Consider the following 26,112-nt stretch of genomic DNA (forward strand, 5'->3'; position numbering starts at 1 on the left):
GCATACGCAAGATTGTTGAGATGCACTGTTGTCATTCCGTACTGCGGGTCTTCCGTTACCCCGCCTCATGTCATATTGACCCATTTGCACCGAAATAAAGGGACCTTTAAACCACGTCGATAGTCAAGTTCCCATATGTCCTGTATATAACCATAATATGTTTCCTTTCCCGTCTTGGTTTCTGCATCAAAGCGGACACCATTGTTTTGGTTGGTGCTCTTCTTATCTTGGGCGATCGTGTAAAATGTATTACCATTTATCTCGTACCCTTTGAAAGTCATTATATTCGAAGATGGTAACTGGGACAGCAAGTACAGGTCGTCTTCAATAGAGGTGTCATGCATGGTACGTGTCTGCAACCAGCTGGCGAAACTCCTGGTTTGTTCACGTGTAATCCAGTCATCAGACCGCTCTGGGTGTTTGGAGCGTAGCAAATTCTTGTGTTCATCCATATACGGAGCCACCAAGGCGGAATTCTGTAGAACTGTGTAGTGTGCTTCGGTGAGAGAATGTCCGTTCATACATATTATTTGTTCCCCTCCTAGCGTGCCTTTTCCATCCAGTCTGCCCTTATGCCGCGATTCAGGAACACCAATCGGCTTAAGGTCAGGAATAAAGTCAATACAAAACTCAATGACCTCCTCATTTTGATGGCCCTTGAAGATGCTTCCTTCTGGCCTAGCACGGTTATGAACATATTTCTTTAAGACTCCCATGAACCTCTCAAAGGGGAACATATTGTGTAGAAATACAGGACCCAAAACGTTAATCTCTTCGCACAGGTGAACTAGGACGTGTGTCATGATGTTGAAGTAGGATGGTGGGAACACCAACTCGAAACTGACAAGACATTGCACCATATCATTCTGTAACCTTGGTATGATTTCTGGATCGATTACCTTCTGAGAGATTGCATTGAGAAATGCACATAGCTTCACAATGGCTAATCGAACATTTTCCGGTAGAAGCCCCCTCAATGCAACCGGAAGCAGTTGTGTCATAATCACATGGCAGTCATGAGACTTTAGGTTCTGGAACTTTTTCTCTACCATGTTTATTATTCCCTTTATATTCGACGAGAAGCCAGACGGTACCTTAATACTGAGCAGGCATTCAAAGACGATTTCCTTCTCTTCTTTGGTAAGAGCGTAGCTTGCATGACCCTGATGTATGCCGTCTTCTCTGTGCATACGTTGCTGGTCCTCCCGTGCCTCAGGTGTATCTTTTGTCTTCCCATACACGCCCAAGAAGCCAAGCAGGGTCACGCAAAGATTCTTCGTCACGTGCATCACGTTGATTGTGGAGCGGACCTCTAGGTCTTTCCAATATGGCAGGTCCCAAAATATAGATTTCTTCTTCCACATGGGTGCGCGTCCGTCAGCGTCCTTTGGAACAGGTTGTCCGCCAGGACCCTTTCCAAATATCACCTTCAAATCCTTGACCATATCATGTACATCAGCACCAGTACGGTGGCGAGGCTTCGTCCGGTGATCCGCCGCACCTTTGAAATGCTTGCCTTTCTTTCTTACGGGATGCCTGCTCGGAAGAAATCGACGATGTCCCAGGTACACATTCTTCTTACAACTATTCAAATATATATTGTCGGTATCATCCAAACAGTGCGTGCATCCGTGGTATCCCTTGTTTGTTTGTCCTGAAAGGTTACTGAGAGCAGGCCAATCATTGATGGTCACGAACAGCAATGCCTTTAGGTCAAATTCTTCCTGTTTGTGCTCATCCCATGCACGTACACATGTTCCATTCCACAGTTGTAAGAGTTCTTCAACTAATGGCCTTAGGTACACATCAATGTCGTTGCCGGGTTATTTAGGGCCTTGGATGAGCACTGGCATCATAATGAACTTCCGCTTCATGCACAACCAAGGAGGAAGTTTATACAAACATAGAGTCACAGGCCAGGTGCTATGGTTGCTGCTCTGCTCCCCAAAAGGATTAATGCCATCTGCGCTTAGACCAAATCATACGCTCCTTGCGTCATCTGCAAACTCCTTCCCGTACTTTCTTTCGATTTTTCTCCGCTGCGACCCGTCAGCGGGTACTCTCATCTTTCCGTCTTTCTTACGGTCTTCTTTGTGCCATCGCATCGCCTTGGCATGCTCTTTGTTTTGGAACAAACGTTTCAACCGTGGTATTATAGGAGAATACCACATCACCTTGGCAGGAATCTTCTTCCTGGGGCGCTCGCCCTCGACATCACCATGCTCATCGCGGCTGATCTTATAGCGCAATGCACCACATACCGGGCAAGCGTTCAAATCCTTGTACTCACCGCGGTAGAGGATGCAATCATTAGGGCATGCATGTATCTTCTGCACCTCTAACCCTAGAGGGCAGACAGCCTTCTTTGCTTCGTACGTACTCTCGGGCAATTTGTTGTCCTTTGGAAGCATATCCTTTATCATTACTAGCAACTTTCCAAATCCCTTGTCAGATACACCATTCTCTGCCTTCCATTGCAGCAATTCCAGTGTGGTGCCCAGCTTTTTCTTGTCACCTACGCAATTCGGGTACAACAATTTTTTGTGATCCTCTAACATGCGCTGCAACTTCTTCTTCTCCAAATCACTTGCGCAGTTTCTCTTTGCATCGGCAATGGCCCGACCTAGATCATCAACGGGCTCATCTGATGCCTCTTCTTCAGCTTCTTCCCGCATTGCCGACTCAGCTTCTTCCCGCATTACCGGCTCAGCTTCTTCCCCCATTGTTGTATCATCGTATTCAGGGAACCCATGGCCAGGATAGCTGTCGTCGTCCTCTTCTTCTTCATTGTCTTCCATCATAACCCCTCTTTCTCCGTGCTTGGTCCAAACATTATAGTGGGGCATGAAATCGGACTCAAACAGGTGGACGTGAATGGTTCTTGACGTAGAGTAATTGCGACCATTCTTACAGCCAGCACATGGACAAGGCATAAAACCATCCGCCTGCTTGTTTGCCTCAGCCGCAAGCAGAAAAGTATGCACGCCCTCAACGAACTGGGGAGAACATCGGTCATCGTACATCCATTGCCGGCTCATCTTCATTACACAACACCGAATAGACCAAATTAATACAAGTTCATACAACACTTAAATGCAACAAACAAATAACTCTCTAGCTAAAGCATTTAAATGCAACAACAAATGCGATCAAGATCGCAACTAAGGTAACAATTGATCCAACAGCATAATGATACCAAGCCTCACTATCGATGGCATATTTTCTAATCTTTCTAATCTTCAAGCGCATTTTCTCCTTCTTGATCTTGTGATCATCGACGACATCGGCAACATGCAACTCCAATTCCATCTTCTCCCCCTCAATTCTTTTCAATTTTTCTTTCAAGTACTCATTTTCTCTTTCAACTAAATTTAACCTCTCGACAATAGGGTCGGTTGGAATTTCCGGTTCACATACCTCCTAGATAAAAATATCTATGTCAACTTGATGGGCATAATTTGTCATAAACACGAAATGCAACAAATAGTTTTAAAAGAGAATATACCACATCCGAATCGTAACAAGGACGAGGGCCGAAGGGGACGGATATCAAAACCATGGCACTATGTATAACAAATAACGTACGGGTAAGATAATTATTATACGAGTAACTATATATCCAAATCACACAAACATCAATTTTTTATATAAAATTTCATGAACAAGAGGCTCACCACAAGGTGGTGCCGGCGACGGGACGGTGCGGGCGATCGACGGTGGTTACGACGAAGATTTAGAAGGCACTAAGTAAACCACACCTACATATGCAAACTAAGTGTTATTTTAACCTCAAATTGCATATAAATCAAATACTAGCACATATATATATATATATCCTCCCAAATTACTAAACTCACAAATTAATAACTATATAAAGCATTGCAAGAGCTAATCTAGCAATGAGAGATGAAAGGACAAAGTTGCTAACCTTTGTGATCATTTGAATGGATGGGGGCCTTCAAATCTTGACAATTTTTGGGCAAAATGTGTGATGAGCTCGAGAGGAAGAGGGGAAGAACAGAGAGGAGAGGGGAAAGGGGAAGAACAGATCGAGCTCGGATGGACGAAGGGTTTATGTAGGACGACCTTTAGTACCGGTTCGTGCCAAGAACCGGTACTAAAGGTGCTGGAGGGGGCCCAGACTGACAACATCCTGCCACCACTCTCATTAGTACCGGTTCGTGGCACGAACCAGTGCTAAAGGTTAGCCACGAACCGGTACTAATGAGAGTGGTCCGGCTAGCCGTTGGAACCGGCACTAATGTATACATTTGTGCCGGCTCAAATACAAACCGGCACTAATGTGCTTCACGTTTGACCCTTTTTCTACTAGTGCATGGCCCCCTTTGCCTCCATGAAGCTCCACTCCCTCCGTAAAGTAGTGATCTAAATACTCTTATATTTATCCGAGTACGTGATTAACTTCAAGCTGATACTCAATAAAATGGCTAACGTGGTTGTACCACATAACTGAAAGCCTGGGAACTGTGTTTGAAGGTAAATACTACTTTGACGCTATATTCGAAGGGGGCTAATAAATCAGGACGGAGGTAGTATGTAAGTGATTTTTTTGCTAATACGAAACAAAGAGGAGAGAAAGACAGATAAGAGAAAGGACTTCTGAGAGTCAGATTATGAACAAGCTCATTGCATTTTACACCATCAAATTTAATACAGCTCTTCATGCTCACAATTGGTTTTAAACACATTTTTAGTAATATGTATCATCCATGTGACGGGTAATCACGTGACTATGTCACTTTGTAGTAGGTTAATTAGCTAATTTATTATCTTTGGAAAACAGGAAAATTAGCTGCAAGAGAAAGGACTAACGTGAACAGCTGTGAGGACTCACGTGTGTGTGAGCAGCTGTGTGATAATATTAATGTTTTTCACCGTCAAAGATATGTGGCACCGACATAGCTAAATTCAGTATCGAAGAAGCTGGCATTGAGAAATGGTTTATATACGGTTTCAGTTTAGAAAAGGCAACTTGCCTGTTTTTATAAAAGAAAAAATGGTTCAAAACTTAAACATACTATAGCATTCTCAGTTTCTTTATTCTCGCACAGCTCACAAATGATCATGTTATTTTATGAAAATTTACATGCGCACGCTTCTAACCAATACCGATATCCATGGTATGTTTCAGATTTCTTTTTCAAAACATACAACTGTATTTTGTTACAAGTTTTAGAATGTGAGTACCGATGTACCTAGGTTCCGAATATCTTATCTAATATAATTATCGGTCATCAGAAAAATTACAAGGGGCAAGACAGGATCAAGATTGAGTGCAAGTTGGGAGTGTGACTTCAGCAATTTCATGAAACCCATCCCAAAACATCGATGTAGTAAGTGGCTTGGAAAATCAGCCCACAAAATGAAGTAATTGGGCAACCACGGGAAGAAAATATGTCTTCCAATCACAGTTGTTCACTCAAAATATTCCAGGGGAAGACAACCATAAAGTGAAATAATAGTTCGTGTACCATGTGGAGGCTGTTATTCCTCAATGTATCTCTGACTACCACATAAACTCTAAGGCGCCACTTTGATCAGCCACAAGGAAATAATGCATGATACATTTTGTTTGAAGGACAACAGAGATTTGTAACAAGGAAAACAATGTAGTTACATATTTATTTCGTGGGAGTTTTTTATGCCAGATGGAATCATGATATAGGTAATTAGGGGCAAAATAGTACTTCCTCTAATCCAGAATATATGCCATATTTTCTTCATTAGGAATTTTTTTGACCACCATAGCTAGCTAAGCATTTTTTTTCACTCAAGCTAACTAAGTACTCCCTCCCTCCTGGTTTATTAGGCTCCTTAGTATTTAGTGTCATATTTTTACTATGAAGTTAACTAATAAAATACAAACTATATGTCATGAAAATTATATGGCGTGAAGCCTCTTTCAAATACAAATCCAGTGATATACTTTTTGTGGCTTATAAATCACATGTTAGTTATATAGATGGTCAAAGTTTGACCTCAAATACAAAGGGGCCCAATAAACCCGGACAGAGGAAGTTGTTACCTATTGTTGATTATATGTGGTTTGTGCTAAAGGACATTATTTAGAAACAAGGGACAAAGAGTGTATGTGTCACAGTAACTTAAAGATGATGTGGATGTCCTTGGAGTCATTGTAGATATCCTTGCTATGCATGAGCTTTAGATATTTTTTTCCTTCAAGGCCATGTGTGTTCGACACCAAGAATCATATCACAAGCATATCAAAGGGTAGATAAACTATCATCGACTAGATGAAATACCACCGCTGCAAATCATTCTATTTTTTTTTCCTTTTCAAGGCTATGCGTGATTGATAACAAGAACCATATCGCAGCCGTATTGAAGGGTACATAAAACATCATGGCCTAGATAAGATATCACCATCACAAATCGTTTGATGGCCTTGGAGCATTCAACACGGACCACTGGCTTGCACGTCAACTACAATATTTAGAACTATCCCTGCGAATGGGTCTACTCGACGCAACCCTTTCTTGCTATGTTTCTTTGTTTGAAATCAAGAGTTTACAGCAGAAATGCCAACATAACTTTATTATTATTAGGCTTCTCAAGATTTACCTAGCAAGCTTATAAAGGTTATTTTCCCTAAAAAAATGCTGGTTTGCTTCCGACAAGTCGAGTGGACTTCCTGTTGTAGCCAGTCGACTGTTCTTTCAGAGTATCTGTTTAATCTGGAATTACACATTTATTCTGCACCAGTCACGCATTTCAAAATATGCCATTGTTTTTATTTGAACTTCTTACTTATAAGTTTGCTTTTATCTAAAATCTGCCCATTCTTATATTTTGCTTGTAGAAGAATGGCGCATGCAGTTGTATCCATTCAGCTTTTATTTGTGAAATCGACTGAAATGTTTTGCAAAAAATAGCAGTGGATTGACCGTTATGTGGACCCATTTTCTAGTGGTACGTGAAGCTTGTGGACAGAGTGATCGAGCGCATACATACACCCAGGCCCTCGAGGATGCATGCATGTTTGTGGTGACGGAAGCATGGATGACGCATGCACAAGTGTAGACTTCCCCTGCTATAGGGCTATGGTACTATGTTTGCCGCTCTCTCTGCGACTGAAGGCCTGTCACAGATATGCATGGATCTATGTATCGATCGCTTTGTTTCATATGAAGATCTTTTCATACAACAAAGTAAAAAACAATAGGTGTGTGAGCGTGCAAGACACTTTCTCCAAATAGAATGAAGATGTCATAATTGAACACAATTGAGACCTTCCTGGTCATTACAATGCGTTATCTCAAATAACGTTTGTTGGCTTCTTTAATGATAATTATAGACTTAGGTTTGAATATTAAATGCTTGCAATAAATTATCGATCTGTGATTTTGATAAATTCAAGACTACTAGTAGTATGTTGGCATGTTGTATTTGTGAAAAAAAAACTGCGAATTGGACCGCCTTAGTTAGATTAAAATTCTAGCTGCGTACTGGACATACACATATATCCATGCGCGCACATAGCCTATTGATACACAACATTTGGACTTGCCAATTTAACGAAGCCACCAAACGAATTTTTGGCATGAGGATGTCATGGCTGAGATTTTATCCATGATGACTTAATTACAAGTTGAACCGCTAACTGTTCATCCAAATTATGGGTAGTTCTCTTTACTGTCCATTTTAGTATGTGTGGTAAATTCTGGTCAAAAAAGTATGTATGATAAAATAAATATTTGTACCAATATGAAAACTTGATTTCTTTTCATTTACATGCAGGCATGCATGAAATATCTTGTCGTTGCATGGCGCGGTAGGAAGAAGAGAAAATTCGATCAATTTCTTGTGGAAGCAGCTCTGGCACGTATGTCACGGATAGATAGATGAGTAGATAATATCAGACACAAACGTGATACTTGTTAATAGACAGATTACGAAATGAATCCAATCAGTATCAATTTCATTGATGATCAATCCTTATATACAAAAGGAGGGGGCGCAAGCGAAGGGGCGCGTCCACTCGAGGGGGACCGAGGAAACCGTCGTGACGCTTGCCGGATTGGCAACGCACGTTCAGTTATACAAGGGAGGATTATCTCATTAATTACAATATTAATTAAATCCTAACACTCCCCCTAATCCTCTCTTGTCCTTCTGGTTGATCATCCTTGAAATAGTCTCCTCCAAAAACCCTGTAGGAAAAATATGAGGAGATATGCCTAATATGCCATGAAAAACTCCTTCCGAAAACCCAGTGGGAAAATAAGGAGAAAATGACATATCGCAATGCTTGTATTACTATTGCCTCATTAAAAACCTTTCATGAGAAACCATTTAGAAAAAACTCATAAAGGAAAAGAGTACAATATCTAAGATCCAAAGATCTTGAACAGGTTATCATATGGGAGTACACTCCTCTTGTATCTTGCATTCACAAAGTCATATCATACCAACTTCATTAACATAATTCTAGAATGAAGAACTTGATAAAGACTTTCTGAACAAATCATTAAGATTATCACATGACTTTATTTGCAAGATATTTAGCTGCCAATTTCTTTGCAACTCATGGAGCTAAACAATTTCAGAGCAATACACATTGTAATGTTGCTCTTTATAACCTGTCTGCATCTGTGTATACAAACAACATTATCTTCATAGACAATAGTGGGTAGTTCCAATGAACCAATCCCTCTTGAACTTTCAACAAAGTTCATCATTCTGAGAGGTCACATACATCTATGCGATGCTTCATACAAATCAATGATTTCAGAATGACTAGTGGATGCAGTCACAATGGTTTTTCTTCTCGACTTCCTATGCCTCCATTTGAGAAGACAAAACCAATCCGTGATCTGGGATCATGGGGATATGATATATGCCTGACATCACAATATCCAACAATGGTCATATCTCAATTTTTCTCATGAAACAAACCAAGATTTTGGTGTCTAGAAGATATCCAGAATTATTCTTCACACCAACCCAATGCCTTTTGATCAGTGATATATTGTATCTAGCCAATAATAATACTGCAAATGATATACCAGGCCTGGTGCAGCTCTCTAGATACATTAGTGCTCCAATTGTACCATGATAGGGAGACTCGGTTCCACTACCTCTTCATCACCGTCGTTAGGTACAAATGGGTATTTATCTCTATTACTCAAGAGATCTCACACACCATAGTTGTTTGATGGATATGATTTATCCATGTTGAACTTTTCAACAATCTTTGGACAAATGTAGACTGATTAGCAAGTATTCCCAATGGAATACACTCAAGTTCCAAACTCAAGCAAAGTTTGGTCTCAACCAAATCTTTCATCTTAAACTCCGTCATAAGATGATTTGCTTGTCTCATGTATTTCTTGTGTAGTTCCAATGATATTCAAAACATCAACATACACACAATTTGTACAAATCCTTCTTTGGATTTCTTGATGAACATACATGAGCAACCATCATTGTTTGAGTAACCCTTCTAACCAAGGAACTCACTCAGTCGGTTATACCACATCCTTGCCGACTACTTCAAGTCATAAATTGACCTTTGAAGCTTCACGCAATATATGTTGCGATTAAATTTGAAATCTTAATTCACTCAGGAACTATCATATAGATATCCGAATCAAGTGACTTGCAAAACTATGAAGTCACAACATCCATCAGTTGGATATACAAATTCATTATTCATTGCCAGTGATATGAAATATCAGAACGTTAATCCACTCATAACAGAAGAATATGTTTAATCATAAATGACGACAGGTCTCTGCATGAACCCCTGTGCTACAAGCCTCGCTTCATGTCTCACCACCTCTTGGTTTTCATTTCTCATGAACAAAACCAACTGTGCTCCTCCAAGGAACACATTCAGAGGAGTGGATATTACTGATCAGGTCAATATCCTCTCTTCTTGAGAGCGAGCGCCTCCTCAATTGCTACCTTCCTTTGGATCAACCAGAGTGTCCAAGACACTCAGCCATGCATGGACTTAAGCTATCGATCCAATTCAAGGTCTTTTGCAATTCTCGAGAAGAAATAAATGTCGACATAATATAGACTTTATATTATATGATTCTCCTGAATCCATAAACATAGTGGAGATTTCATCAATACCTTTTGACTCTTCGTGATTTCCCACAATAGTTGAGTCAAGGTCTTCTGATGTCCCAGCACCAATTTTGTGTGCGCACTCGTGCTGGGTCCTGGATGTGTCCAACATCCTTCAGGTGTATTTCAACCCTTGGTTGAATATCAACATGAAGTTGACCTGCATTTACTGTTTGAGAATTCCTCATTCCCCTTGGACGCTTCCATGAAGTCTTGTCCTCTTGTGTCCATATTTCTCCCCCGCATCGGTGGTCGAGTGGACCTATGGGTCACATCCACTCTCTCTGACACATTCACTATGGGAACATTTTACTTTGTGACACCTATATACTTAGTAAATGCAACTGGCAGATTATTTGCGATACTTTGCAAATTGATAATCTTCTGAACCTCCAGTTCAGACTTATCGTACGTGGACCTAAGGACTAGATGTCTATTCACATCTCATTCTATTTTCCTGGCATTCAATGTGGTTATTATCTCCCCCTAATGCCGGAAAAATGTCCTCATCAAAATACAATCAGTGTACCAGGCCATAAATAAGTCCCCTTCTTAGGACTTCAGGTACTTTATGATTGAGGAGAATTGTACCTCACATAGATCCCCATTTCTCTATGAGGGCCCATATATGTACACTGCATTGGTGAACTCGGTATATATCCAACACAACCGAATAATCGCAGATGGGAAATACTTACTCATTTCCACGTACTAACTGCAACGGGGAGACCATATAATATGCAGTTCGTCGAATTTGTATATGCAGTACGTAAAACTCCCCAACTAGATGTTGGGAGATTACAATTCTGTAGGAGCAATCTTGCTATCAACTTATCCTCTTGACAAGTGATTCCGCAAGACCAATCTGGGATATGTACACAAAGTACCAATATGCTCCACAGTTATGCCTCAATCTAGGTAGTAATCATCAAATGCTCACGAACTAAATTTCGCAGCATTATCCATTCTGATGGATTTTATCCCGTGCTAGGATTGATTTGCTCTCAAATTAATGATATGAGCAATCAACTATGTAAAAGCATGGTCCCTTATAATAAGACACACACTGGACCATCTCAATTTTGCATCCAAAAGCACTATAAAATATGGGAATATCCCATATAACGGTTAAATTGGATCACATATATATCTCCTATCCAAGGAAATTTAGTGGCACATCCTCTTTCATGAGATAAGATGGCCTTGTGATCAGTTTCCCGGTTTGCACACATCGTGCATATACAATTCAATGAATTTAGAAAATTCACAGCATTAGATTTGTGTCCAATTGGACCATCAATAATTTTCTCATCGTCCCAATACTAGGGGGACCCAGGCAATGTTGCCATGTCTTGAACTTATCAAGACTCTAGAAAATTATCTTATACGCCAAATGCGTATCTAATTTAATCAATGTATAGTACAATCCAAAAGATAGAGAAGACATTTACTCTAGGATTTCATTCAAATCCCTTTTGTTGAGTCATGAGTAGGCTTCCAACCTCACTCGCTTTATGGGTTTCAACATAGAAACCATTAGGAATATCCTTGAAACTCAGCAAGGTACGAGTAGAATCTAGATACATATATGCACCCATGATTACCATGTAGTACCCATAGGGAGTGCAATCGTGGCTTGACCAGAACCAACAATTACCGTATCATGACACTTCCATTACTCTTATCAAGAGCTTGCAATGGAAACACTTAATCTCCCAAAATATCGTGTTAGTAGACCCAGTTTCCACTTAACACATTTCCTTCTCAATTGGATTATTTCGCTAAGTTTCTAAAGAGAAAGAAATCAATTTCTACATATGATTGAACTCATATAGAAATAATACATACATCATAAACTATATATGTCAGAGGACATACCACAAGCATCATGTCTGATGACATAGCTATCATATTATGTTGATGGACATAATTCATTTTACAACATGTAATATGTCTATAGACATGATTACAATGCATGACAAAAGAGACTGAATCCGGTCTCCATATATGTCAATAAAATTGAAGTCCACTAACATGTCATCGATACTCAATAGTGGACCTTCCTTTTGCTGAGCATGATCCAAGTTGCCCATGTTCCGAGGAACATCTGAGAACTTTCAACCATTGGGAAATCATGGTTATTGCAAGTGAAGTAAGATTCACACTTGTTCCCATGGGCCTATTGCCCTTAGCCAATTGATGGATGTACAGATCCACCAAATGCATGGAAGTATCACATTTCCTTGCCTTATGAGTCGTATAACCACATGGGTAGCAACCGAGGCTACTGACCTTGTCATTCTCCAAGAAATGACTTTTGCCCTTTTGTGCTCCATTCATATTATGCTTCTCATCATGTCTCCACTTTCCCTCACCATTGATGAAATTTTCCAGTCAGATCCTAAAAAAAGGATTAAAAGTGCAAAGCATTTCGATGAGACTAGCATCTGAAACTACACTATTGTAGAGTCTCAACTTTCAGTTGATTTGATGCACAATAGAATTGTATGTTGTCACTGACTCGAAGTCATGGAATCAGACGAGCGTCCATTCTCTATGCACTATAGGTATCGTCACCACTCTCTATTGATCCCAACAGATCAGGGTGTAGGTGATGTGAGATGAAGTGCAATGCAACATAGTATGCTATGTCATCTATAGAAAGAGCCCCGTGAGCATGTGCGGTTATGGTAGAACTGAGATTCAAGCAAACTCAGCAAATTCTTTCTGGATATGTTCAACATATCCCGCATGAAATCTTCATGCCCATTAATTTACTCTCTAGTAAATTTACTTTCAAGAATCATCAACATATAGCAACCATCAAATTGCCTAATCAAATATGTTGATACACTAGTGTGCTTTACGATACAGTAATATACATGAAATTACTGTAAACACGCACACATACAGAAACTGTTTAGCCAAAAGCTAAAACAGAAAAGGAAAAAAAATAAAAAATAGTTCTGGGTTGAAATTACTGTAAACACACACACATTCCGATCCTTTTTTTTTCTTTTTTTTCTAGACCGAGATGGGTCTTTGGCCAGACCACAGGTCCGCACCGACCCAAATCGGATAAGGAAGAGGCGACGGGACGGCTTCCGTCCCCATCGAACAACTGCCCCCAATTCCGCATTCCGATCCAAACGGCGGCCTCGGCCGCCTCCCGGCCATCCGCCGTCGTCGCCTCAACGGCGAGGGAGAGAGGGCCCTGGCTCGTCGTCCTCCTCCTCTGAAGGAGAATTTACTCCCGCCGCCTGTCGCTTGTCTCGCTGATGCGCCATCGCGAGCTGACGCCGACGCCCTGCGCCGTCGGGCCGTTCGACATCCGTTGGCTGCTGCCGAAGCCGCGCCTCACCGACGCCATGCGCCGTCGCGACGTTCGACATCCGTTGGTTGCTGCCGAAGCCGTGCCTCACCGGCCCCAAGCGGTCGTGGCCCAGGGCCACCGCGCGGGCAAGGCGCCGCTGCGCACACCATGTACGTGGTGCCGCCAACGCGACTGATGCGGGTGAGTGGTTTTCGCCTGTTACCTCTCGGCTGCATGTGCGTGCTGTGGCTGACGAATTCCTTCTTCTTGCTTGGAGTATCGATCATATCTCCTGCGCCTAGGCTACATGCCGATTAGTTATTACTCCCTCCGTCCGAAAATACTTGTCGAAGAAATGGATATAAATGGATGTATTTAGAACTAAAATATATCTAGATACATCCATTTTTAGGACAAGTATTTTCGGACGGAGGGAGTAGATCGTTGATTTAATCACAAGAGACAGCTCCTGATTCATATTTTGTAGGGATGCATGATCTTCTTTGCCATGGATGGCCTGGTGCATCGCTGCGTTCAGTGCCCAGAGCAACGTCTAGAGGCATTTCCTCTCTTCTGTGATCTTGGGCGTGGCCTCATGACCGTCGTCAACGCCGACGCCGAAGTTCACCGCTGAAGTCTGCGTCCCTGCGTCGCTTGGTCGCCATTGTTTGAGCGTGAAGATCGTACATAACCGATGCCTCCTATTCTTCCAGCAATTTTCTCTCCCATGGAGTTCGCCGGACATGAGACTGCCAGAGTTGCTGCCCCGATTCTCGCCGGGGACGGCGAAGTTCATCTGGCCTATTCGCTCTCTGCGGAGAGACGTGCGTGATAACGTGTTAATAGACAGATTACGAAATGAATCCAATCAGTATCAATTTCATTGATGATCAATCCTTATATACAAAAGGAGGGGGCGCAAGCGAAGGGGCGCGTCCACTCGAGGGGGACCGAGGAAACCGTCGTGACGCTTGCCGGATTGGTAACGCACGTTCAGTTATACAAGGGAGGATTATCTCATTAATTACAATATTAATTAAATCCTAACAATACTAATCTCGGGGATTTTCTCTCACAAATCTGACGCAGACAGCTTTCACGCAAAAAGAAAAAAAGAAAAAAAAATCTGACGCAGACAGCAGACTGGCCGACAGATTTGCACATGCATGCACACCGTTCAGATCAATCGGTACGCAGACAGGCGACAACCAAACAACGCTAGCTACCAACGTAACATCCATCTACAATTGCACCAAGGAAGGACCATTGCCCTATCCAATTAATTCAGTTTGTGAGCTAGCTTAGCTATCTTTAGTGTGGTCCGGAAGGCATTTGGATCCTAGCTTTCCAGTTTTTGTTGGCTGCATATATTTGTGTGTCAACTACCGATAGATATAAACCGACCCGCAAAGAAAAAACCGATATAAACCAACCACTGATATAACACAACCAGCAAAAAAAAAACAGCTCACAGAGCCCACAGTCAGCCAGTAGTACAAAAAGCTACTCCCTCCGTTTCTAAATATAAGTCTTTTTAGAGGTATCAATATGAATTACATACGGATGTATATAGATGTAGTTTAGAGTGTAGATTCACTCATTTTGCTCCGTATGCTGTCCATATTGAAATCTCTAAAAAGACTTATATTTAGGAACAGAGGGAGTACATGACTTCACATGTTAAGGCATTGTTACTTTTTCCTTTTGGAAATTCGATTTGTGTCATTGCCTATTTTTGGTACTAGAGGATACCACTACCTATTTGGATACTAGAGGATACCCAGAGTGTGGGTATAGATTACAACATATTTCGAGTGATTTTAATTTTATGAAACATGAATAGCTGAATTAATAATATATGAACTAAACCTCGCAAAAAAATATGAACTAAAACTAAATATACATATTATATATTGTTTTTTATTATTGTGTAGCTGATGATATTTATTGAATTTAATTAAGTGTCATAATATAATGGAATCTTTTCTCATGCTTGTTGAGTGGATCTTTGATGAGATGGCATGTGTGCATGAGATCAATTAATAATGGACAACTTTTTCTCATGCATACTGTGATGGGCCATTGATGGGAACACTCGTGCTTTTAAGATAATAGAGGTAGCAGGGATCAACTCGGGGTGGGGGGCGAGGGGTCTTACCTAGTTCAATGTTGATCTATATTAGTAATTTACTCCTTCGTAAAGAAATATAAGAAGTTTAGATCACTATATATCTCTTTATGAAGGGAGTACTAGGTAAATGGACTGTTGTCACACAAGATAAGCACGCCGCCCGCCTGCTGGCCGGGTGAATCGAAGTTATCTTCCGGTCAACTGTTCTAGTATGATAGATTTGATGTTAAGCTAGTACCTTTGTTTAATAATGAAATGAAGTAGTTTAAATATGTGTTTCAAATGAATTTTTGTGCAAAAATACTGGATTTAGAGGCATTAAATTTTTGAGGATGGCATTTATTTACCTAAATATTATAGGAAAATGGCATAACGATACGTTTTGGACTTTTAGGATAGGGGATATGCTAGAGTTGTTAGTTGAAGGAGCCGGTTCAGTAGCAGAGTTAACTCGTAGCAACCAAAAACGATAGCTTAATGGGGGTCCATGGGACTAAACCACTTTTTTATTGACAGTTATTCGTCCATCCTCACTAGTAGAAAAACGACTTTTAGTACGGCTTCGTAAGGACCTTTAGTACCGGTTCTGGAAACCGGCACTAAAGGGTGGGGACTAAAGGTCCACCCCCCCTTTAGTCCCGGTTCAACACGCGGCACGAGGTGCGCCGTGATCCGGGGACTAAAGGATTTTTTTGATTTTTTTTTGAAATAAAGCAAAAAAACAGCCTGCCTACTGGGCCGGCACGGCCTACATACGAGTAGAAACCCAACCTTTAGTTGGGACAGGATGCAGGCCCGTATGGCCCAGTAGGCCCCACAGGGCAGAAGACTTGCAATAAGCCCACAAAGGCCTGCTTAGAGAGGAGCTCGACACGGTAGCCGCGGCAGGCTTATAAACCAGTGCGAGCTCCTCTCAACTAGAGGTGGGACTAAACATTGTGCACTGCGGATGGCAGCGCATCAACTTTAGTACCGGTTGGTGGCTCCAACCGGTACTAAAGGGGGGGGGGGGTTTCTTTAGTACCGGTTGGAGCCACCAACCCGTACTAAAGGTCATGACTCCTTTAGTACCGGTTGGAGCCATTAACCAGTACTAAAGGTCACAAATGAACCGGGACTAATGCATAGCCGTTCGAACCGGGACTAATGGTATCATTAGTGCCGGTTCATTTACAAACCGGGACTAATGTGTCTCACGTAAAGTAGTTTTTCTACTAGTGCCTATGGACTTCGGTTTGCGCGTATCAGATGCTATAGTGTTTGTCTAGTTCACTGAAGCCTTGCTTTGTCTAGTTCATGTTTCTGGGCTTACCGAACAAGAGATTTATCGAATCGCGTTATTAAGAGTCGGAACACCTTATCCTTTTGCACGTGACCCTAATGTGGGTACACTAGGGATGTGAAGAGTAAAAGGAAATGCCCCAGAACTTTAAAGTGCCAATATGGTGGTATTTAATTAGAGATACATCGCGAGATTAGGACATCGAAAGCGCGATGTAAACTAGCCCAAAAATAATGGTTGAGAAAAGGTGGAAAGAAATGACATACAACAACAACAACAACAACAACAAGTACATATAAATGCAATGCAAACCTTAAATATCATTTTTTGCAGTAAAAAATAGGCCCCTTACCTTTTATCTACAATTCATCCATCCTATCGACTTGGGTTTGCACGTATCAGATGCTATAATGTTTGTCTAGTTCACTGAAGTTTTGCCTTGACTGTAACCCAGGAAATGTCTAAATCTGCTATGCTCGTGCTGTTTTTACTGAAATTTTAGGGAATATTATTGTAGAATGCGTGCACGAATATCTTCATTTATCTTTTTTTAAAAGTGACAGCAGAATGTCAGAATGTATTGAGACTTTTCTTGCTTGAACCGAGCGGTGCTTGGTTGGCCACGCGAGGCGCCAAAGTGCATGGACCCAAGTTAAACGGGGATATATCAACGCACGGTTTCAGATTCGATCTGTAATTTATGGGGAAGCAATCCGAAAACAGAAAACCAGCCAATTGCTGGTCGGCAGGCCGCCAGGTGTCATCCGGATATGGTGGCCTCGCTCGCCACGTCAGCCAATGCATGCATGGCCCCGCCACCCAGCGACGTAGAGCAGACACAGGCACGAGAATAAATATCAGAGAGAGAGGTATAGAGCAGAGCAGAGCAATGGAGTCCGACATGGAGATGAGCTTGGATTTCTCTTGGGAGACGCCTAGCTTCTTCGAGCTCTGCGGCGCAGATAGGTGAGCCAGCATGAACACTCTTGTCCATTAGATCTGCTTCTTGATCTGGCGGCGACGTTGCCTAGTACTCTTAAGTAACCGTGGGAGTTGGATGGATTCTTGCAGCATGCACCTGCCGGCTGAGGACTCTCTGTCATGTCTGTACGACGACTCGACGAGCTCGCCGGACGGCGCCAGCTCGGGGCTGACGAGGAGGTGGGCTGGGAGGAACATGCTCAACGAGAGGGACAGGCGCAGGAGGCTTAACGAGAAGCTCTACGCCATTCGCGGCGTCGTTCCAAACATCACCAAGGTTTGATTTACGGACCACTATAGTCTACAGGAAGAGCACACTATTGTGTGGGTGTTTATGCTGCGGTCTAATTCGATCTTGTTCATGCGACGGATGACAGATGAACAAGGCGTCCATCATCCAGGACGCCATCGCCTACATCGAGGAGCTGCAGGAGCAGGAGCGCCAGATTCTCGCCGCCCCGGAACCGATGGCTGTGCCGCCGTAGTCCAGGCGGACTCGACCGTGGACGACGGTGTCGGCTCCCCTCCACGGAAGATTAGGAGGACTACCTCCGCCTCCTCCATCTGTTCCCCTGCCACGCATCCGGTCCAAATCCTTGAGGTAATTATAAATTCATCTGTCGCAGACGGCTGAAAGGGAGTTAGAAATAAGAATGAGGTGAGAGAGAAACGTTCAAAAATCAACCTATTAAAGTTTCAAAAAATCTGAAAAGATGCACAAATACATATAGATGTATACGAGATCTGTGTTAAATTTCATCATGAAATACGTTTTTATGTGGCTAGCTTGTACAAAAACAAAATCATGTACTTCTATACTCTATAGACATGGCGAGCGAGGACATGCCCGCTCAGCATGTGAAATTGATGGTTATTTCAAGACAAAATCATGTACTTTTATAGATGGTTCTTTCAAGAATGTGAATTTTTTCTTTCATATATAGATAGTTGCCTCTCTCTTTTTTCACTCAACTACGGACTAGGACATGCTTGTCTCTAAATTATCTCTCCTCTCTCCCTCTCATAATCCATCACTTTTATTTACTTTTGATCATTTAGGATATTCATAACCTTAAAACCTAAAAAAAAAGCTGTGATTTCTTTTATATGTTTGAACTCTACATATAAGATCTTCCGAACATGACCAATTGCCAATATATTTCAAACAAGTTTAATTTAAGTTGTTCCAGTTCAATTTGCGAAAACGGTTATTTAAAATATACAAAAAACATGTTTTTCATACATAAGATCCATATTTTAGTGTGTTTGTGAAGTTCCTTATTTCATTGTGTGCGACTGTTATTTATGAAATATAACTGAAAGTGAAATATGAAATTAGTTTTTTTAACCGAGTTAAATCAATTTTTTGAAATGAGAAAAGTATGTTACTCTAATGAGTGAAACCAAGTATTAAATGAGAAAAAACAGATTTTTGAAATGCATTAAAAAATTATTGTAGAAATTAATTTTTAAAATGGGTCAAAACAATATTTCAAAATGTCTAAATCAGTTTTTGAAATGAGTGAACTATGTTTATTGAAATGAGTGATATAAATTATCAAATGATTGAAACTATTTTTTCAAATTCAGCAAAATTAGTTTTCTTTTTAATGTGTGAAATTTGTGTTTCGAAATAAGAGGAATCCGCTTTTTGAAAATGAATGAACTATCTAATTAAGTGAGATCAGTACTTAAATATGTAAAATATGGTTTTGACATAAGTGAAATTATTTGTTTGAATTAGGTGAAATAAATTTTAAAAATGAGTGAACTCAATCGAGTGAACTTCTAGGATTTTAAGAGAATGAAATTGATTGTTTCAAGTCAGTTAAATAATTTTTCTAATTAAGTTAAATTAGTTTTCTGAAATGATTGGAATGGGATTTTTGAAATAATTTTTATTATTTGGTTAAATTGAGAAATTAGTTTCTTTAAGTTAGTGAAATTGGTTTTTTGAAATAATTGAAATCTATCCAAAGGAACTGAAAAATATTTTTTTCATATATGGAAAAACTTTAAGTGTTTGTAAGATGCTTATTTTATTGTGTGAAACTAATATTTGTGAAATTTAACTAAAATGGGAATATAATATTTTTCAGTATGCTTATTTCCTCGTGTGTATAACTGAAATAAGGAGGTTCAAAAGGTATCATAATTAAGTTTCAGTATTTTTTGGAACAGTGAGACAATTTGAAATCACATTTTGAAATAATGAAACAATTGAAATCATGTTTTAAATAGTGAAATAATTGAAATCACTTTTTGGACATTTTCTTTTCGCCATTTTAATAGTGCAACCTTTGATATCATTATTTGGAACAACGACATTAAATATATTTTAAAACGGTCTCACTTTTACATTTCAAATACCGAAACTATTGAAATCGCATTTTATGAATAGTGAAAAAACTGAAATCACTTTGTCAAGTAGTTAAACTATTGAAATGCCATTTTGGACAGTTTTAATTTCACTTTTACAAATATCTGACAAAAGTTAGGTTGTTGTGTGCATGCCGTTGTATTCATGTACTTGTTGGCAAGCATGTATTCGTCACATTGATCTTGGATTCATCACCTGAGCTAGCGTCATTGCTGGATATATGAATTCTGTGAATCTACCATGTGAAATGAGAATAAAATGACGTGAGGGAGACGGCCACATTTGTGGACCACACACATGAAATATGTATATTAGCAAGTTGGTACTCTAGTTGACTTTGGTTATTACAGTATTTACCTGAAATGTAGTAGCAACATAGTATTAACATGCAATCATAATAAAGAGAATTAATTTAGCAGACACTCCTAATGCAGGGTTTGGTAGGAGAAGTCTAGAATAATTAAATCAAGTAGTAACCGACTCTCAATCAAGTGTTTCTATTGAAAATCTCAAGAGGCTTGTAAAGAAGTATTGAAATGCACAAAAAGATGATATTATTTTGATTAATTATTTCTAGAGCTTATGCTTATGCATGCACCATGTCTTAGACAATGAGAAGTTTTTGGACATAGGGAAAATGTGGGGCAACTTTATGTAACAACACTTTCAAAATCATATAACTGGATGACCATGAAATAAACATATAATTTTACAAGTTGTGCAGCTGGAGGTGACGCAGGTGGTGGAGGATCTGGCAGTGGTTAACGTGAGACATAGAAAAGCGCTGGAGGCCATGGCGAAGGTGTATGGGGGTGCTCGAGTTGCTCTGTCTCAATGTCATCACGGCAAGTGTGACCGTCGTGGCTGACAACATTGTCCACAACATGTTCATCCAGGTAACCACCCATGATTTGCCCCTTCCATTCTAATTAATTTCTCTTACAATTATCTAGATTTCCCAAACGAAACGATTGCTCCTATCTCTTTCGTTGAGTTTTCTGGAACTCTTTAGGGTGACGTCACCACCTGATTGATGACGACATATGGTAACTCCACTATTTTTGCAAGACGTGCATTGGGATTCTTGATGTGCTTGCTGAAGGAAATGAGATAGACTACACTAGTCCAAATTAAAAATATCCTCATAAAACAAATTAGGTTGTAGTTCTATATAATGCGGTTACTGTGAAGTTGTTGCAGAAGTAGAGCATTGGTGAAACTATAGTCGTACTACCATCTCCAACTCGTGGTTTCCAAAAATGTTTTATCCAACCTTCACATCCACAACGCCTCTAGGGTATCCACATCTTTGGGATGGCGCGTCAGTCACCTAAATTGTTAGAACCGGACGAGACACTTTGAGCATGGGAGAAGTGAAGGCCGCTTTATGGGAATTCCAAATTTGCTAACCCTAAAACACTTGCTTCCTTCTTATACTTATATAGATGTTTCCATAATGAAATTCTACACTAGATACCCATCAAGACTCAAAGCTCGGTCTAACTCCGATCGTAACCCAAATTAGGCTTCCACCACTTAATGTGATAAACATAGGCTCTTGCATTATTAGATACAATTGGAGTATTCCTACTTAGTCACTAGTTGGTAAATGCCCCTAGAAGGAGACATAAAGATGGTACAGATGAGCATTAATTAACAATGTTACATGAAAATTCCTCCCCTCCCCCCCCCCACACACACAATATTTTTCAGGCTTGGGTTGAACCACTCTTTCTCCCTTTTCAGACTCGGAACCCTATATGAGATTAACTTTGTAATTTAAGTAGTGCGGACATGAATTACAAGATGTGACCACCCGACGGACCTAGAGATATCTATCCCATTGCATAGATTGACAAACCCCATGTTAACTAACCACGCCTTAGAACAAGCTTCACAAAAAAATAAGAAAGAAATTTTTATAGTGATCCAGTATATCATAGCATCTGGTGTGCCATAAGTAATTCACTAGACATCGCAATTACATGTGATAATATCATATCTATTGACATAGCTTACACATTACAAGAGCAAATTAGAAAACAACCCCGCTATGTTTTAAGTTGGTCCTGTCCAACTCCATGTTCCTAACATGTGTTCATATTATTGGCTCGACATGTCTATGTCCATGTCCTACGAAACATGTCATTAAAATGTTATAATAAATATCAGATCTATTGACACGTGCTAGTGTATTATTTATTTGTGTCCTCATATGATTTCCGACAAAGGACGAGTGTAGAGTAATCATTCAAGCATAGAGTTTCTGTAAACAAGTCACATAGTTTCCAATCAATGGAAATAATATTATTTAAGAAATACTTAATAAATCATGTATGCAAAGAAATACAATCATTCCTATAATTGCATATATGGCATATTTCTAACACTTCGTAGATTGATTTATCATACTTGGTAGATTCAAGAGTTGTCTTTTACTCCCTCCATTCCATAATATAGTGCGCCCATGCTTTTTGAGATTTAACTTTGACCATAAATTTAACCAACATGGGTGATTGTGGCGGGAGCATGACATATAACTTTGAATTCGTATTCGAAAGATGTTTTCAAAGGCATAATTTTTCAGTATATTTATTTATGTATTATTGGTGTAATTTCTGGTCAAAGTTGAATCTACAAAAGCACGGACGCACTACATTATGGAATGGAGGGGGTATTGTACTTCATCTGAAAACTAAGAGAATTCTCATGTCAACTTATTGTTCTATAACCCCATTCAATGTGTTTGTGTTTCACTTTTTGGCTTTTTGGCGTTGGACGATTATGACAAAGGCACACATAACATGAATCTGTTATATATGCTTTCTAGGCAATAGCCATGAGTTAAAACCCACTCAGAAAAACATGAATTTTAGGCATGAGTTCAATGTTTGTGTAAAAATCTTGTAGTCTAATATTATTAGGTTTTGGAAAATATTTTCAAATTTGATTTACCCTAAAAGACATTCTGATCTACTTTTTTCATGTGTCGTCTAACAGAGACACCACGAATAAACCCTAACAACCAACAAAGACTCGTTCAACCTTTAAATCTTCAAAAGTTACCTATGTCTCTGCTACCTAATATAGAGACGAGAGGCGGGACAACCACGAATCATCTGATATTTAGTCTGGGGTACATTATTTGTTAGGTTTGTCTGCTTTGCTGGTGGAGACGGTGCCATGTTGAATAAATGTCTCCTCGTTCCACTGATCTCCTAGAATGACTCCCGTGGTCTACTAATGGACCAAAATCTCATAACTTGCCACTTCGTGCCTTCATCTTGTTCCTCGTCAATTTAGCATGGGTTTGAGAACATGTCTTGTGAGGTGCGCATCCCCGAACAAGGCCCATTCCAAAGATTATATCCTCTCTATTCATGAGGTGTGTGGCTCTTGACACTTCAAAACATATGGACTTAGTCTAGCTTGTGTGGGCTTGGCATTCTGCGTCTAGGTCATCGCAATACATAGAAAAATATCAAGTTGCGAAAGAGGGAACAGAGGATGTCGGCTAATTAAGAAGAATTTTGGTAGAGATTTTTTCTATCGGAGATAATTGTTATTGGTGTTCATTTCAATTTTTTGATCTACCATACTTTTTTATGAATCGCTATAGCTAGATCGTTATTCTAAAAATATTACCCAAAAACATGTTGTGTATCATATTTGACAATTATGCTTGATAATGTTGTGAGTTTATATTACCATGTATGTAGTTGCATCAGCTTGCGTTGCAACATAGTGATTGTGAACACATGCATTGCACGTATGTGTTGCTAGTGTTTGCTAGGAATGAATTATCTCTTAAAGAAAAACTGGGAGGGCTATCTCATGTGTTAGGCCATGGTTAATTAGGGCCAATTTAAATGAGTTATCGCTTAGTGTTTTTTCATGCTTCAATTTGGAAAAGAGTCAGGATTGATCCTAAGGTTTGTGCCCATTATAAAAAGTCATCTAGATAGGCTACAACTTCCGAGAGAATACACTAACATCTTTCTTGTTATTTGTTTATATGAGGTAGCGGTATCCCGATATTTCATCATGACAAACATCTCTTGAACGAAATCAACCTTGATGATCTAACCATGCTGGATAATAGCGGGTGTGTCTTGCAAACCGCTAGACCAATCCCCTAGAGGTCACCGACAATGCCAAAGGCATGGCAAGCCTGAACGCAAAGGTTTAATATCTGTGGGCGATCGAGAATAAACAAGAATTACAAATTGTAATCCAATATTCTGAGTACGGATTAATATGATTAAGTTGGGTTCATGGAAGTTGATTCACCGAAAGTTGTTGGACACTTGCATTAATATTTGCGTGCACATATTTCACAATATTTTGTGTCAATATTAGCAGGCATTTATATTATTTAAATAAATCTAGTTGTATTTTTCAGACGAATGGAATGGATTGTGCTCAAACGATCAAGGAGATGGTACAGTCTCACTCAGTCATCTCAATGTGAGAAGATGATACCCGAAGTCCATGAATCCCTAATGAAGATTATATGTTGCAACGAATGCACAAATTGGTAGCCCAATTACCTACACCTTATTCAATTTCACTCTCATACTATAGTCATCTTCAAATAAGGTGACAACAGTTGAAACTAACTATATGATCGAAGAAATAGACATGTTCTATGGACTTAATGCTAGTGTGCATGCACTCCATATAAATTGGAAATGATGCGAAAAGATATGGTATATCGTCTCTGGTTATGAGGAACATTCATGTGTGTGCATGTTTTTTTAATAGGATATTTCACTTTTGGTCCCCTAAGATTGAGTCTGTGACACTTCTTATCCTAGTTAGCTCAATGTCCTATGAGATTGAAGCAACCCCTCGATGAGAGTGATGCTTAGTAAAGATGATTATTTAGAAGGGACTAAATAAAATAATTGACCCAATTAATAGTGAATTTATAACTTATTTCGTGAGGCATTGAACAAGAGTTAGATGAATGATTGAAAGTGATAGGAAAGTACATTCACAATATATTTATATAGAACTTTGTCAAAAAGTTTCAGAGTGGTGTATTTGGTCACATGTGGCTAGCGGCTAAGGCTTACAAGGACACTTCTTTTTAGTACCTCATGAACAAGGTCTTGGAAGTTGATCCAAGTGTTGGTGAGTATTTGAACACATATCACTTATTGTTGTGCATGAGGTGCAAATTTAATATTGACATCAAGTGTAATTACATTCATAAATTCCTGTTCAAGCCATTCAGTAACTGGGTTAAGGACTACGAAGCATGCCCATTGACGAGTTAGCTATCACACTAAGAGACACAATCATGATACTTATGAAAAGAGGATAACAATTGGATACTTGCTTGAAGGTGAGATGCTGCCTGTTGTCACTCAAAAAATAAACAATAGAAGTAGAGGAGATGGTCACTTGAAGACATGTATGTCCTTAATACAATGGCTGGGGTAAGGGATACTAACAAAAAGAATCTTAGACTTGTGGTGAAACTTGAGGAACATGTATGCACTTGTCATGACTGGCAACACATAGGGCAACTTGAGGAACATGGTTGCACTAGTTTTTCTCATGGAAAGCAGGAACTTGAAGTTGGACCACTATGTACATGAGTATTTCTCTGTGAACAGATTTTGGGCCACCCGCTAGTAGGAAAACCCTTATAGGAATAATACGTTAGTGGAGCAACACCATTTCTGGACGTCGACGATATTTTGGAAAAATAGCACCAACGTCGGAAATACGCAGGGTGCAACTAACATCAGCTCATTACACATGTGCACCGTACTACAAACCTTAGTAGTTCCTGGACCCTAGCAGGCATAAATAGTACTAGCGTCGACGTGCACCAATGCCATTAACATATTAACAAATAGTGGTGTTTATCTCCATGTCCAACGCCGATGCAACAAGTT

The 26,112-nt window shown here is 39.9% G+C and overlaps 1 long non-coding RNA gene and 1 pseudogene across 1 annotated transcript; both read left to right on the plus strand.

Moving 5' to 3' along the window:
• Positions 1–13,205: 13,205 nt before the first annotated feature.
• Positions 13,206–14,312, plus strand: LOC123089641 (uncharacterized). The gene is made up of 2 exons (XR_006442337.1): positions 13,206–13,630; positions 13,917–14,312. It is a non-coding gene; the product is annotated as an uncharacterized lncRNA (long non-coding RNA).
• A 3,249-nt stretch (positions 14,313–17,561) lies between these two features.
• LOC123093884 (transcription factor BHLH6-like) lies at positions 17,562–25,775 on the plus strand (annotated as a pseudogene).
• Positions 25,776–26,112: the final 337 nt, after the last annotated feature.

Source organism: Triticum aestivum, chromosome 4B (genome assembly GCF_018294505.1).
Source record: "Triticum aestivum cultivar Chinese Spring chromosome 4B, IWGSC CS RefSeq v2.1, whole genome shotgun sequence".
Taxonomy (NCBI): Eukaryota; Viridiplantae; Streptophyta; class Magnoliopsida; order Poales; family Poaceae; genus Triticum; species Triticum aestivum.